This window comes from Natator depressus, chromosome 1 (genome assembly GCF_965152275.1).
Source record: "Natator depressus isolate rNatDep1 chromosome 1, rNatDep2.hap1, whole genome shotgun sequence".
In the NCBI taxonomy this organism is placed as follows: Eukaryota; Metazoa; Chordata; order Testudines; family Cheloniidae; genus Natator; species Natator depressus.
In genome coordinates, this window is record NC_134234.1 from 178,323,450 (window position 1) to 178,336,011 (window position 12,562).

General features: G+C 39.2%; 1 long non-coding RNA gene across 1 annotated transcript in view; it reads right to left on the reverse strand.

Annotated features, from left to right (window-relative positions):
- The window catches only part of LOC141983897 (uncharacterized), a 255,391-nt gene that overhangs the window by 148,733 nt on the left and 94,096 nt on the right, over window positions 1–12,562 (reverse strand). The window lies entirely within an intron of this gene.

Consider the following 12,562-nt stretch of genomic DNA (forward strand, 5'->3'; position numbering starts at 1 on the left):
AACAACCACCACCAGCAGGCATTACTCAAATATAAACAACAATATAACAAGACTTCTATTAAGAAGAGGCCCAGATCCTCACCTATAAATCTCCTGATTTACACCCTCTGAGGATCTGATCCACAAAATTACTTTTTCAGTTACACATCATCCTTAGCCAATGAACATGCTGCATTTCATATCTACTGTGTATCTACAAAGGCATCCTTAAAGCTTTATTTAAATATTTATGTAATCATTTTTGCTTCATCAGATTAATTACAGAAGCATGTAATTACAAATGTATCATCTTCAGAAGTTGCATTTTTGCCGCAAGATCTATATCAAACATATGCCAAAGGAATTCACAGAGTTCCATCCTGAAAGGAGCTGTACCCAACTCCTGTTCGTATCAGTAGGCGTGGAAGACAATACACCTCACACAAGTGCTCAGCACTTTGCTATAATGGGCCCTAAAAATAAGCTTAGCAGGATTTCCACTGGAAAAAAAAAAGAACTCACTGCCCTTATGTGTTTTACGATGATGCTTGAACCATACATAGGAACTCACATTAGAGAATAATATTCAATTTGGAGAACTAGAACCACACAGAAATCTCAGGGACTCAGACCTGTGTGTGCAAATGCGTATATTTATATAAAAACCTAGTAGTGACCAGACTAGTACCTTACTTTTTCTCTTTAACAATTGGCTTGCTGATTTCACAAATCGTATTTCTGTTGGAAAAGAAAGGTACACTGCTGCCAGCATTTTGTTAGAAATAATGACACTTTACTATCTGTAAGTGCTGACGGAGTGCTTCTGCCTTTTCTTCCCAAGGTGACTGTAACACAGATTGATGAAAGATTCTGCAAGACTACAGAGGTTAAAGATGCAGACCCGGAGCTAGAAGGCAGCCCTGACACTGATGGAATACAGTACAATGAGAATGCCCACATTATTGTCCTATCCTCTGATAACCAGTGTAAAATGAAAACTGACTACAGAAGAAGAGAACAAATTAAATCCATTAATCAAGCATATCTGTGCTAAACAGTTGTTCTAAAGAGATGAACAAATGAAAAATTTACTGTTTGTTTTCATGCTTGCTAGAATTGGAGAAGAAAATTTATTATAAGGCTGTAGCTACACTATTAGTTAAGTTTTTCCTTGAAGAGACTATTTATTGCTTTGTCAAAGAACAAATGAACCTCATTAGTGAGATTAGTTTCAGTTTCTGACTTTGCATTAGGACAGACTAATAATATACACTTCAAAGATACATTGAGGGAAATAACTTCAAACAACTAAAGTCGATTTTCTATTTCTTAATTTATTAGGCTGTTCAAAAAATACCACTATGTGGTTTATCACCCAGCTAAAAAAACGTACACACTTCTCGTTATCTCTTTGAATAAGTTACATATGTGGTTGCTGGGGCTTAGCTATAGCCAAAGTTCTGTCAGGGGTTCAATATTGAAACCCTCCACTTGAAGAGTTACATAGTTCATTTGTAAAATTTCATTTTTTAGTTTAAACATGTCAAACTGAGCCAATTCCCAAAACAATTTAAATAAGAATAATTAAAACCCCTTTAAGAAAAACAAATTAAGTGCCTCATCCAAACCCCAATGAAATCAACAGAAAAAAGTCTCCTGTTGACTTGAGACAGCACTATAGAGGGAAGTTCTCTGTTCTTCACAGAGCGGGTAGCACTAGCTTCCTTGCAATTGTGGCTTAACTCTGTACTGGAGTGACCCACTCTGTGGGCAAAGGATAGTTAGTCTCTATGTCCAGCTAATTCTTTGTCTCAAGGCCAAAGTATCACTTTACTAGTTCAGCTAGGTTACCAGTGTTACCATTGGAGATGGTTAAAAATTTTCAACACTATAAAAATTTCATATTTCTATGAAAAAACCATTTCAGTTAAATTTTGAAAAAACAAAAAACAAAAAAACCCCACACATTTTGACCACCTCTAGTTCTAATTATTATGACCTTTTATTTATATTTATTTTTATGTTGGTACTTGCCCACTAAGAACAGGCCTGAGTCCACTAACTCATCCCTCAGAAATATCAATCGGTTAGACTTCAGGTGGTAATTACTTTAGGACACTACTGAACTGACCAGATTCCGACAGATAGCCTAGAGGCAAAAGATGAGCTCTCCCACCATTATTATTCTGAGCCCTGCAGTGGCACAGTTTGAATTATTTTTCACTTGGAATGCAACAAAAAAGCACATTTAAATACTACGTGGCTGAGTTCCTATAAATCAAAAATGGTTCTGGTTCTTTGTTTTAAGTGACATTTTATCACCCAAAATATGGACCAATGTTTAGGCCGAATTTGTTTAAGAGTTAAGAACAGCTGGAGCAAGACTGAGGATCTGGCCCAGTATTTCCAGTGCTATTATGTTAGAAGTTTTGTAGAGCTACAGTTAACTTTCTCCTTTCACAAAATCCAGAAACGTCAAAGAAGTTGATCCAAATGGCAGCTGTGCACATCTCTGGAGCCATTTTTAAAGCTTCATATTTGGTTGCAAAAACTCATTTTGTAAAATATGTGCAGGCAGTTGTCCCCATAGGCAATGCTGAATATGCTCTGAACATTTTAATTGATTATGGATTTTACAAACTGATCACATACAGAACAGTTCTTACAGTATATCAACAAGATCACATCTGTCTTCTACATTGTTTCAACTTCAGCTTGACTATAAGTCCAGCCTTAATCTATTTTAGCAAAAAGGAGTGTGCTCAATGTAAATTTTGCTTTGGTGTATCTCTGTTCACGTTTTATAATCCAGCTATGCAGAGGATGCACACTGTTTATCTTTAAGCATATAACTGACTCTTGGTTTTGTATATGACATGAGCATGTCATTGATATTTTGACCATATTGTGAGCTGATTACCTTCGGCCATACTCACCTATAGTGTAATTTACAGTCAGAAAAGTGGCTGATGTTGAAGTATGAAGAGAAGTATGAAGCTGAAGAGAAGTATGGCCTGAGGAAAAAGGCAGTGAACTGATTCTACACCTCCCTTATGAGGCTTCCACCAGTAAAGACTCATACAGACCTGGCAAGAATTAAAGTTACCCGCCACAGAAACTGTATATGAGGCAGTAGCTGGTACCCCCATCCTTCACTCAGGTATCCTTCAGAAAACTGAAGATTAGTAGCAGGAGAACTCTCTGACATAGCTTATTCAGACTTTGAAAAAGCATTTGACAAAGCTGCACAAAAGAGGCCACTAAGGGAACTAAGTAGTGTGATGTGGAGTAAAGTCCTCTCTCAGGTTCAAAACCAGGGCTGAGAACAAAACAAAAATAAAAATAAATGACCAGTTTTCAACAGGACAAAAGACGTTCTAAGATTCCACAATAAGAATTATATTCCTTAATAATGTTGTGGGTTTTATACCTTGTTGTCATTGGTTGGCGTGTAAACAACGCCTTTCATTCAGGATAAATATAAAGAAACCTATCAGATGCATCCGATGAAGTGAGCTGTAGCTCACGAAAGCTTATGCTCAAATAAATTGGTTAGTCTCTAAGGTGCCACAAGTACTCCTTTTCTTTTTGCGAATACAGACTAACACAGCTGCTACTCTGAAAGAAACCTTTGTAACCAGATGGCTGAAACAATAGCAGCAGCACCCAAAAACAGGCACATGGAAAAGAGCAAGTGGAAGCTAAACCAGGTGGTTCTAAGAGGTATTGGGCATTGATAGCAAATGTATGGTCTTGGGCTTTGATTGTGGAACTGTATTTCTCTGAGAGAGAGAGAAGGGGCAAAGAGAAACAGAAGTGACCAGAAAGCCAAGTAGACTGTAACAGAAGGGCTGGTAATGTGGCTCTGAGAGAAAGTTAAGAGAGAGACCTTTCTGGGCATAGAATGCTGGCTGGAAAGCCAGGTATGGAACGATGAACAAAGGAACGGTCTCCTGATGTTTGATCTCTACTGTATTCATGAAACAGGACTTGTATATTATCTTTGTATATAAACAAGATTGCATCAAATAAAACACCTGGCTTGATCATCAATTTCTCCTCCTAACTGGAACAACCCCCACAGTACCCTGAATTTGGCGAACTGCTCCGGTCATGTAGGAAAATAATATATTTATTTGCCAGTTCACGAGGAGTGAAAATGATTAGGTGGCAAAAGTAACATAACACAAAATTATTTAGGTTAGTCAAGATGGAGAAAGCAATGAAAAATTTCAGAACAACTTAAAGCTAGATGGTTTGGGCAACATGCTGGCAGATGAAAACTATCACTGACAAATGCAAGGTAGTGCACATTCGAAGGAAGAATTTGAACTACTGATATGCACCAATGGGCGTTTATTTTCATTGTAACCACCTCAGACGTAATCACATTGTATGTGTCACTGTGGTCAGCACAATGAAAAGGTGGGTTCAGTATGTTTCAGCGGTGGAAAATGCAAACAAAACATTAGAATATATGAAGAGAGGGATAGAAAATATGGAAAATATTTTAATAGCATTGTATAAATCAAAGATCAGCAACCTTTGGCAGGCAGCCCATCAGGGAAATCTGCTGGTGGGCCAGGACAGTTTGTGGCCAGCACATCCCTCGGCCTGCGCCACTTCCGGCAGCCCACATTGTCCTGGAATGGTGAACCGCGGTCAGTGGGAGCTGTGATCGGCTGAACCTGCGGCCGCTGCAAGTAAATAAACCGTCCTGGCCCGCCAGCAGATTTCCCTGATGGGCTGCCTGCCAAAGGTTACTGATCCCTGGTATAAATTAATGGTAAATCTTTACTAAGATTACTGTGTTCAGTTCTGGTCACCCTGCATTGAGAAAACACATAGCAGAAATACAAGTGGTCCCAAAAAGAGTGAAAAAACCCACACCTACTCTTACACAGCGGAATCCACTGCCTAGAAATGATTTGTGGTTGCATAGGCAAGAGTTGCCCCTAACATGTTGTTCTAGATGTTTTCCTTTCTAAATATGATCTTGCTACAGAAGGAGAAAGATACGGAGGCAGATTCTTGGTCTTGCTCCCACACGTCCTCTGGGGAGCATAACTGCAGCGTGGAGCCTAAGCAGGCACAGAGCCAGCAGAGTTGGCCTACAACTCCCTGCTGACCCAACTGAAGAGATTGTGTTGGGGTGAGTGGCATATTCCCTATACTGAGATGGGTGAGTGCAATGCACTCTGACAGTCTCCAGCTGGCACAACGTTGAACGCCCCCCAGGCTGTTCTACCATGTTCCTAGGGGCTAGGAACAGGGACAACGCTGGTGAGAAGAACTCAGGGAGCTGTAACTGGCTCTCTAGCAGCCTACCTTTCTCTGCTATACCCAACAAAAATTAGATGCAGCTAGAGCTGGTCAAAAGATTTCACATACTTTTTTTCAATTGAAAACTTCCTGCCTTCTGGGAAATGGAACTTTTCATCACAAATTATTAGCATCTTTAAAAATACATATTTCTGTGAAAATTTCCACAACCTTTTTTCTAGTTTTTACTCAATTCATGTTTTATATTGTTATTGAACATTTCTGTATACTCTAAATGAATCTAAACAATTTCATTATTTTAAAAAATGATAATGTTGTGGAAACTATTTTCAGAAAATAGGAAATGGGTCAATTTTGACCCCCTACAAAATGAAACAGTTTTGAAGTGTATTCAAATTCCTAGAGTATATCTTTTAGAAAAATATCCAATCTTGATTTCAAACTGCCAGTGATGGAAAATCCACCACAACGCTTAGGAAATTGTTCCAGTGGTTAATTACTCTCACTTAAAGTACATCTTTCCCGTTTTAATTTGTCAAGCTTCAGCTTCCAGTGACTGGATTGTATTTACTAAATTGAAAAGTCCATTATCAAATATTTGATCCCTATGTAGCTACTTACAGACTGTAATCAAGTTACCCCTTAACCTCCTCTTGTTAAAATAAATAGATTGATCTCCATGAATCTATCAGTAAAAAGAATGTTTTCTCATTTTTAATCATTCTCCTGGCTCTTCTGAAACCTCTCCAATTTATCAACATCCTTCTTGAACTGTGGGCACCAGAACTGGACACATTATTTCAGCAGCTGTCATACCAGTGCCAAATACAGAGGTAAAACGCGGGGTTCAGGATCCATGCATGGTACCGCGTTATAGCGGGGGCCAGGTTACCATGGATCCAAATTTAAATATTTAAATTTGGGATCCATTGCTGCGACCGCGCTATATGCGAATCCACGCTGTAGCGATGCGCACTCTAGCAAGGGTCCGCTGTAACCTATATATTCCTACTTGAGATTCCTTTGTTTATGCATCCCAGGATTGCATTAGCTCTTTTGGCCACAGCATCACACTGGGAGCTCATGTTCAGCTGATTATCCACCGTGACCCCCACTCTGTTTCAGAGTCACTGCTTCCTAGGATAAAGTCCCCCATCCTGTGAGAGTGGCCCATATTTGTTCCCAGATTGATACATTTACAATTAGTCATATTAAAATGCATATTGTTTATTTGCACCCAGTTTAGCAAATTATTGAGATCTGTGTATCAGTGACCTGTCTCTTCATTACTTACCATTGCCCTAATTTGTGTGTCATCTGTAAACTTTTCTTCAGGATCACTGATAAAGATGATAATGCATATGATTAAGAATCAATCCCTACGGGACCCCACTACAATCCACACACACTATGATCACCTGTTTACATTTTGAGACCTATCAGTTTGCCAGTTTTTAATCCATTTAATATGTACCATGTTAGTTTTATATCATTCTAGCTTTTTTTTAATAGAAATATTGTGCAGTATCAACTCAAAGACCTTACAGAAGTCTAGTATATTACATCAACATTATTACCTTTATCAACCAAACCTGACATCTCTCTCTCTCTGAGTTACTTTAACAGGATCTATTTTCCATAAAGGCATGTTATTAATCAAATCCTGCATCAGCTACTCCATTATCTTGTCCAGGATTGATGTCAGACTGATAGGCCTATAATAACCTGGGTCATCCCATTTAACCCTTTTCAATATTGGCATAACATTAGCTTTCTTCCATTCTTCTGGAACTTTCCCAAAGTTCCAAAACTTATTGAAAATCAACATTACATTTTGTCCCATGTAGTCTCTTTTCATAAATATTTCCAAAACAAATATGCAATTTCCATCTCAGAGTATTTTAAAGTAAATATAATATTTACAAAAACATAACAGCACATAAATATAAATTGCCATTTCAGTGACAACCCTATTTTAATATTTGATCATTTAATTTTGCCAGAGCAATCATTAATTTCCCTTGCATCCACATTTGTCTTTTGTAAGTAGGTTATATTGTTAACATAACACATTAGTCCCACACTTATAACTACCAATGTGTTATATGCCATCATGTGCCAGCAATGCCCCTCTGCCATGTACATTGGCCAAACTGGACAGTCTCTACGCAAAATAATAAATGGACGCAAATCTGACATCAGGAATCATCACATTCAAAAACAGGTAGGAGAACACTTCAACCTCTCTGGACACTCAGTAACAGATTTAAACGTGGCAATTTTGCAACAGAAAAGCTTCAAAAACAGACTCCAAGGAGAAACTGCTGAGCTTGAATTAATATGCAAACTAGATACCATTAACTTGGGTTTGAATAGAGACTGGGAGTGGCTGGGTCATTAAACATATTGAATCTATTTCCCCATGTTAAGTATCCTCACACCTTCTTGTTAACTGTCTAAATGGGCCATCTGGATTATCACTACCAAAGTTTTTTTTTTCTCCTGCTGATGATAGCTCTTAATTAATTAGCTTCTTACTCCACCTTTGCATGTTCTTTGTATATGTGTGAGTGTGTGTGTGTGTGTGTATATATATATATATATATATATATATAAAATCTTATTATATGTTCCATTCTATTCATCCGATGAAGTGGGCTGTAGCCCACAAAAGCTTATGCTCAAATAAATTTGTTAGTCTCTAAGGTGCCACAAGTACTCCTGTTCTTTTTGCGGAGACAGACTAACACAGCTGCTACTCTGAAATTTATAACTATGCTGTATTTGATTTTCCAGTTCTGCTACCTACATTAGATTTCCTGCAAATACACCTGACTAGTGTGTTGAATATTAGCAGTACCTACAGTATAAAAGTGATTATCTTTAAGATTATCCAGAAAAAAGGATTGCACCTATTCACCATAAAAAAACTTTATAAATCACCTAATCATGTCCTTTCCTAACACTAGATAGCTATTCAAACCCAGCAAAGAGAGGAGAAATGGTAGACAAGAAAATTTACATTATATTAGGATACATGAAACTATCAATGTGTATTTCGTACTGCATTATAATTATTTAAATTTAATCAAAATGTATCACCATGGGTCAGCCTAAAACTACATAATACTTCAAGGCATAATATCAACACATGCACATGGAAAGGATGTCTATTTCTGCTTACACTTATCTATTTGAGTAAAACAATTGCCACAATAACTGTAACCTCAAAAACATTGCCTCTAGAAAGATAAGTCTCAGGGTTTTAAAGCTGATTTGGTAGTTTACTAACATCGCACCTCTGAAATATTGATATTCAGTGGTGGTATTTCTCAGAGTGACACTGAGTCAGTGAGGATAATTTTTGAAATGGATGTTAAAGGATTTTCTGACCTCCGTTTGTATTTTTGTTTGTTTAAATGAGTGAACATAATGATCATCAAAGTGATTAATGATCACCATGAGTAGGTGTAGGAAGGCACAGCTTTGCCAGTACACCTCAGTCATGACTTGTACCATACCTGCTATTCTAGTTATGCCCTTCTCAAATAGAGACACTACAAATTATAAGGTAGTAACCAAAAAGGTTGGTTATGACATGTTGGGTGCACTGGTTCTTTTGAGGTTTTATTCACTGCTTCACCATCTACCTCGTAAGCATCATTTTCAAAATGACACTAAAATAGGCCCTTTTCCTCAAGAATTTAAGCGACAGCAGAATGCTAATCTTTTGAGGACACCTTAAACTGACAAGCAAGAAATCTGAGATTGCTATAAGGTTTGAATTAATATGGTTCCGCCATTTTTGAGAACAAAATTTGTGGAAAATATGTTATTTTACCTATGTTAAAAAAAATTCTTAACTGTTTCATTCAGAAAATCTAGCACCTCAGTGCTTTGAATCAGGCACTTGACATTTCGCAGCAGGAGGTGGAGGTCATCCTGGTATAAGAAGGGGTGAAAGTAGGCCAGTACGGCGTACTGGTAAGAAGCCGGTTCCGGCCTGTACGCAGCCAACATTAAAACGCTGCCGTGGCAAAGGACCCTCCTTAAAATGCTGTCTTTTTTGCCCCCCGGGCAGGGCCGCTAATGGGGGGGGCACACAAAGGGGGCAGCTGCCCTGGGGCCAGCGATTTAAATCGCCGCCGGAGCCCTGGGAGGTGCAGGCCAGGTGGCACGGATGGGCTGGCTGGGGGAGGCTGACCTCCAGTCCCACCCCTTCCACCCAAGCCTCCCCCCTCCTGGGTGCCTGGAGCCAGGCCCCCATACTGGTAAGAATTTAATATTACTTTCACCCCGGGGTATAAGGGACATGCCTTTTTCTTTCCCCATGAAAAATTACCTATGTTTGGCTAGGCCATAAACCTTTCAAAAATTCTCAGTTTGTACATGCTCAGTAGTGACATGTTACAATTTGGCTCCTAAATTTTCTAAAGATTCCATCTGCACTGAGCATGTTCCAGATTCGGGCTGCAGGGGAGAGAGCTACCTGCAGTTGCTGATTTCAGATGCTATGTACTACTGTAGCTCCAGGCACTGGGATTAAGAGCAGAAGGACTCTCTTTCCTGTGTCCTCAGTGCTCCCACTGTTGGTATACAGTCAGTGAGCATTGTGCTTTGAACATAAGAGTACTACATAATGCTACATGCTCTGGAACAAAAATCAGGTCCTACATGTCTCAAATTCGGCACCCAAAAATTAGTGGACAATCTTTCTGTGCCTCAACTCCCTATCTGTAAAAATGAGGATAGTTACCATCCCCTCACCTCACAGGGATGTTGTGAAAATAAATCAATGTTTCTGAAGAGCTCAGATACTACAATAATCAGTTCCATAGAAAAGCTGAAGAGAAAATTAGTAATTGTGTCTTCAGAGCAGGGTTTGACTCATGCACAGCAAATAAAGCAGGGGGCCACATATTAAACAATGAGAATAGAAGAAAACATTGAGTCAGCACCATTCATTATGTATACAGAATGAAGCAGGGTTCCTGTCAAAAAATGGGATGTGATCATATAATTAAAGACTATCTTAATGCATATGCACAAGAAGGCCGTATTAAGGTTGCACAGGCACCACTGACACTTCCTAACTTCTGAGTGCCTGTCTTTGCAACCTTAATGTTCTTCCAACTTTCTTGTCTGGATGTAATACATAACATACACATACACACCTCTACAGAAACCATAGCCATGTTTGACCATTAGACAAACTCGCTCAGCTGCTGGCACTCAACTCCAAGCTTCTTCCCCACCCTAAAATTTGACTGGAAAACACCTCTTAATGTACCCCAATTATACTAAAATTCTTTAATCATTCTCCTGGATTCTTCAAGAACTGAAATATTTCTTCCAGAAGCAGACACACTGGGCTTGATCCTGAAAAGCGCTAAATTTGCTTAGCTCCTATCAGGGCTGGCTCCAGGCACCAGCTTTCCAAGCAGGTGCTTGGGGCAGCATTCAGAATGGGGCAGCAGTCCGTGTCCCGCGACAGCAATTCGGCGGCAGCTCTGTCGCTCTTCCTGCCGCGGTGGCTTTTGGGTGGCAGCTCCGCCACTCTTCCAGGCACGGCAGCAATTCAGTAGCAGCTCCGCTGCTGTTGCAGCGGCGGCAATTCGGCGGCGACTGCTTGGGGTGGCAAAATTGGTAGAGCCACCCCTGGCTCCTACCCATTTTAATGGCAGCTGAGGGTTAAGTACACCTCAGGAGTCACCCTTTGATTGGTGATTTTACCTACAGTGTAAGTAGTTTGCTTACTTAATATATAAACCACTACCCTTACCAATAAATCATAGAATCATAGAATATCAGGGTTGGAAGGGACCTCAGGAGGTCATCTAGTCCAACCCACTGCTCAAAGCAGGACCAATCCCCAACTAAATCATCCCAGCCAGGGCTTTGTCAAGCCTCACCTTAAAAACCTCAAAGGAAGGAGATTCCACCACCTACCTAGGTAACACATTCCAGTGCTTCACTACCCAAATAAAGGTGCTTTCCGTTATGATCCTAGCCCTAGGCAGTAAATGCAGAAATGTGTGAAAATATGGAAGAGAAAAAAAAAAGCTGAATTTTTTCAACTCTCAAAGCTGTTCTGTTCAAGCTTCAAATGAAAGTTTGAATTTTTTAAAAAGTCTCTATCTAGGCTGATTTGCTTATCCTTAATCTCAGGAAAAGTTAGGATGCCTCTGGTGAATGGTGAGAGTTTATTAGTTAGGAATTAACGTTAACACATGAGGTACTCTACAGCATTCCATAACCTTCATAGACAAAATCATCAAAATCAAGTATGCTTATCTCAAAGACTGCTGTGCTATACAGAGACCCAATGAATTTTCCTAATATGGAGTTAACGCCATAAAATGGAATTTTCTTGTAACATTGTAACAAAGCCAATTTATATAAATTAGATCGTAGATAAAATCTTTTGCTAGATCTTTTTGTCAGGAGACATAATCCTGAGAGTGACTGGGATGGAGTAGAGTTTACAGATTCATTTCAGTGAGAAAGATTCTGCTTCACTTCTAACTATCAATATTTGAACTACCAAGACGACTTCCTTTTACAAACAAACTACATGACCAGGAACTACCAGTTTGGCTTTAGTTACTCTGATGTAGACTTGGTGTAGACCTCCATTGCTTATACTGAGATACTAGAAATACAAAGTGGCTACAGGTAACTCCATTGATTTAACTTCAGTGGGAATTAATCTGGATTTATACGAAGAAAACTGAAATCAGACTGTGATTCCTGGTCATCTAGTTTCGTTGTACAATTAAAAAATTGTTTCTAAAAGTCAGTCTTAAATAGATCAAATATTGATTGTTGGAAATGAAACTGATTATTGCAGAATTTTTTGCCTTTTGAATGGCCAAAATCCATTTACTGTGAATGGAAGATCTTAACTACAGTTTCTGCTAAGAAATTTTCATATAGGCCCGGAGTCCACAGCTTGGCCTAGGCCATGGGGGCTGGCTAACAGAGAACAATACATGGCTAAGAGAAAGCTGGGGTAAACAGATAACCTTGCGTGTTTCAAGTCAGTAAGCAGAGTCAGCATAACTCCGAGTGTAATTGGGCATCCTTATCACGAGTTATAGACACATGAGGCGCTGAGAAAGGCCTCATGGTTACTCCCTAATGCAGGGAGGAGATAGTGATACAATCCCAGATAGAGCTCGGGGAGAGGCCTAATATGATTGACATGAGTTATGACACCCTCCCCGCACAGATGTATGCCAATCCTAGCCGACAGAAATGCAAGAGTAAACTTATAAACAATTTTTATGGTTAAGTACTA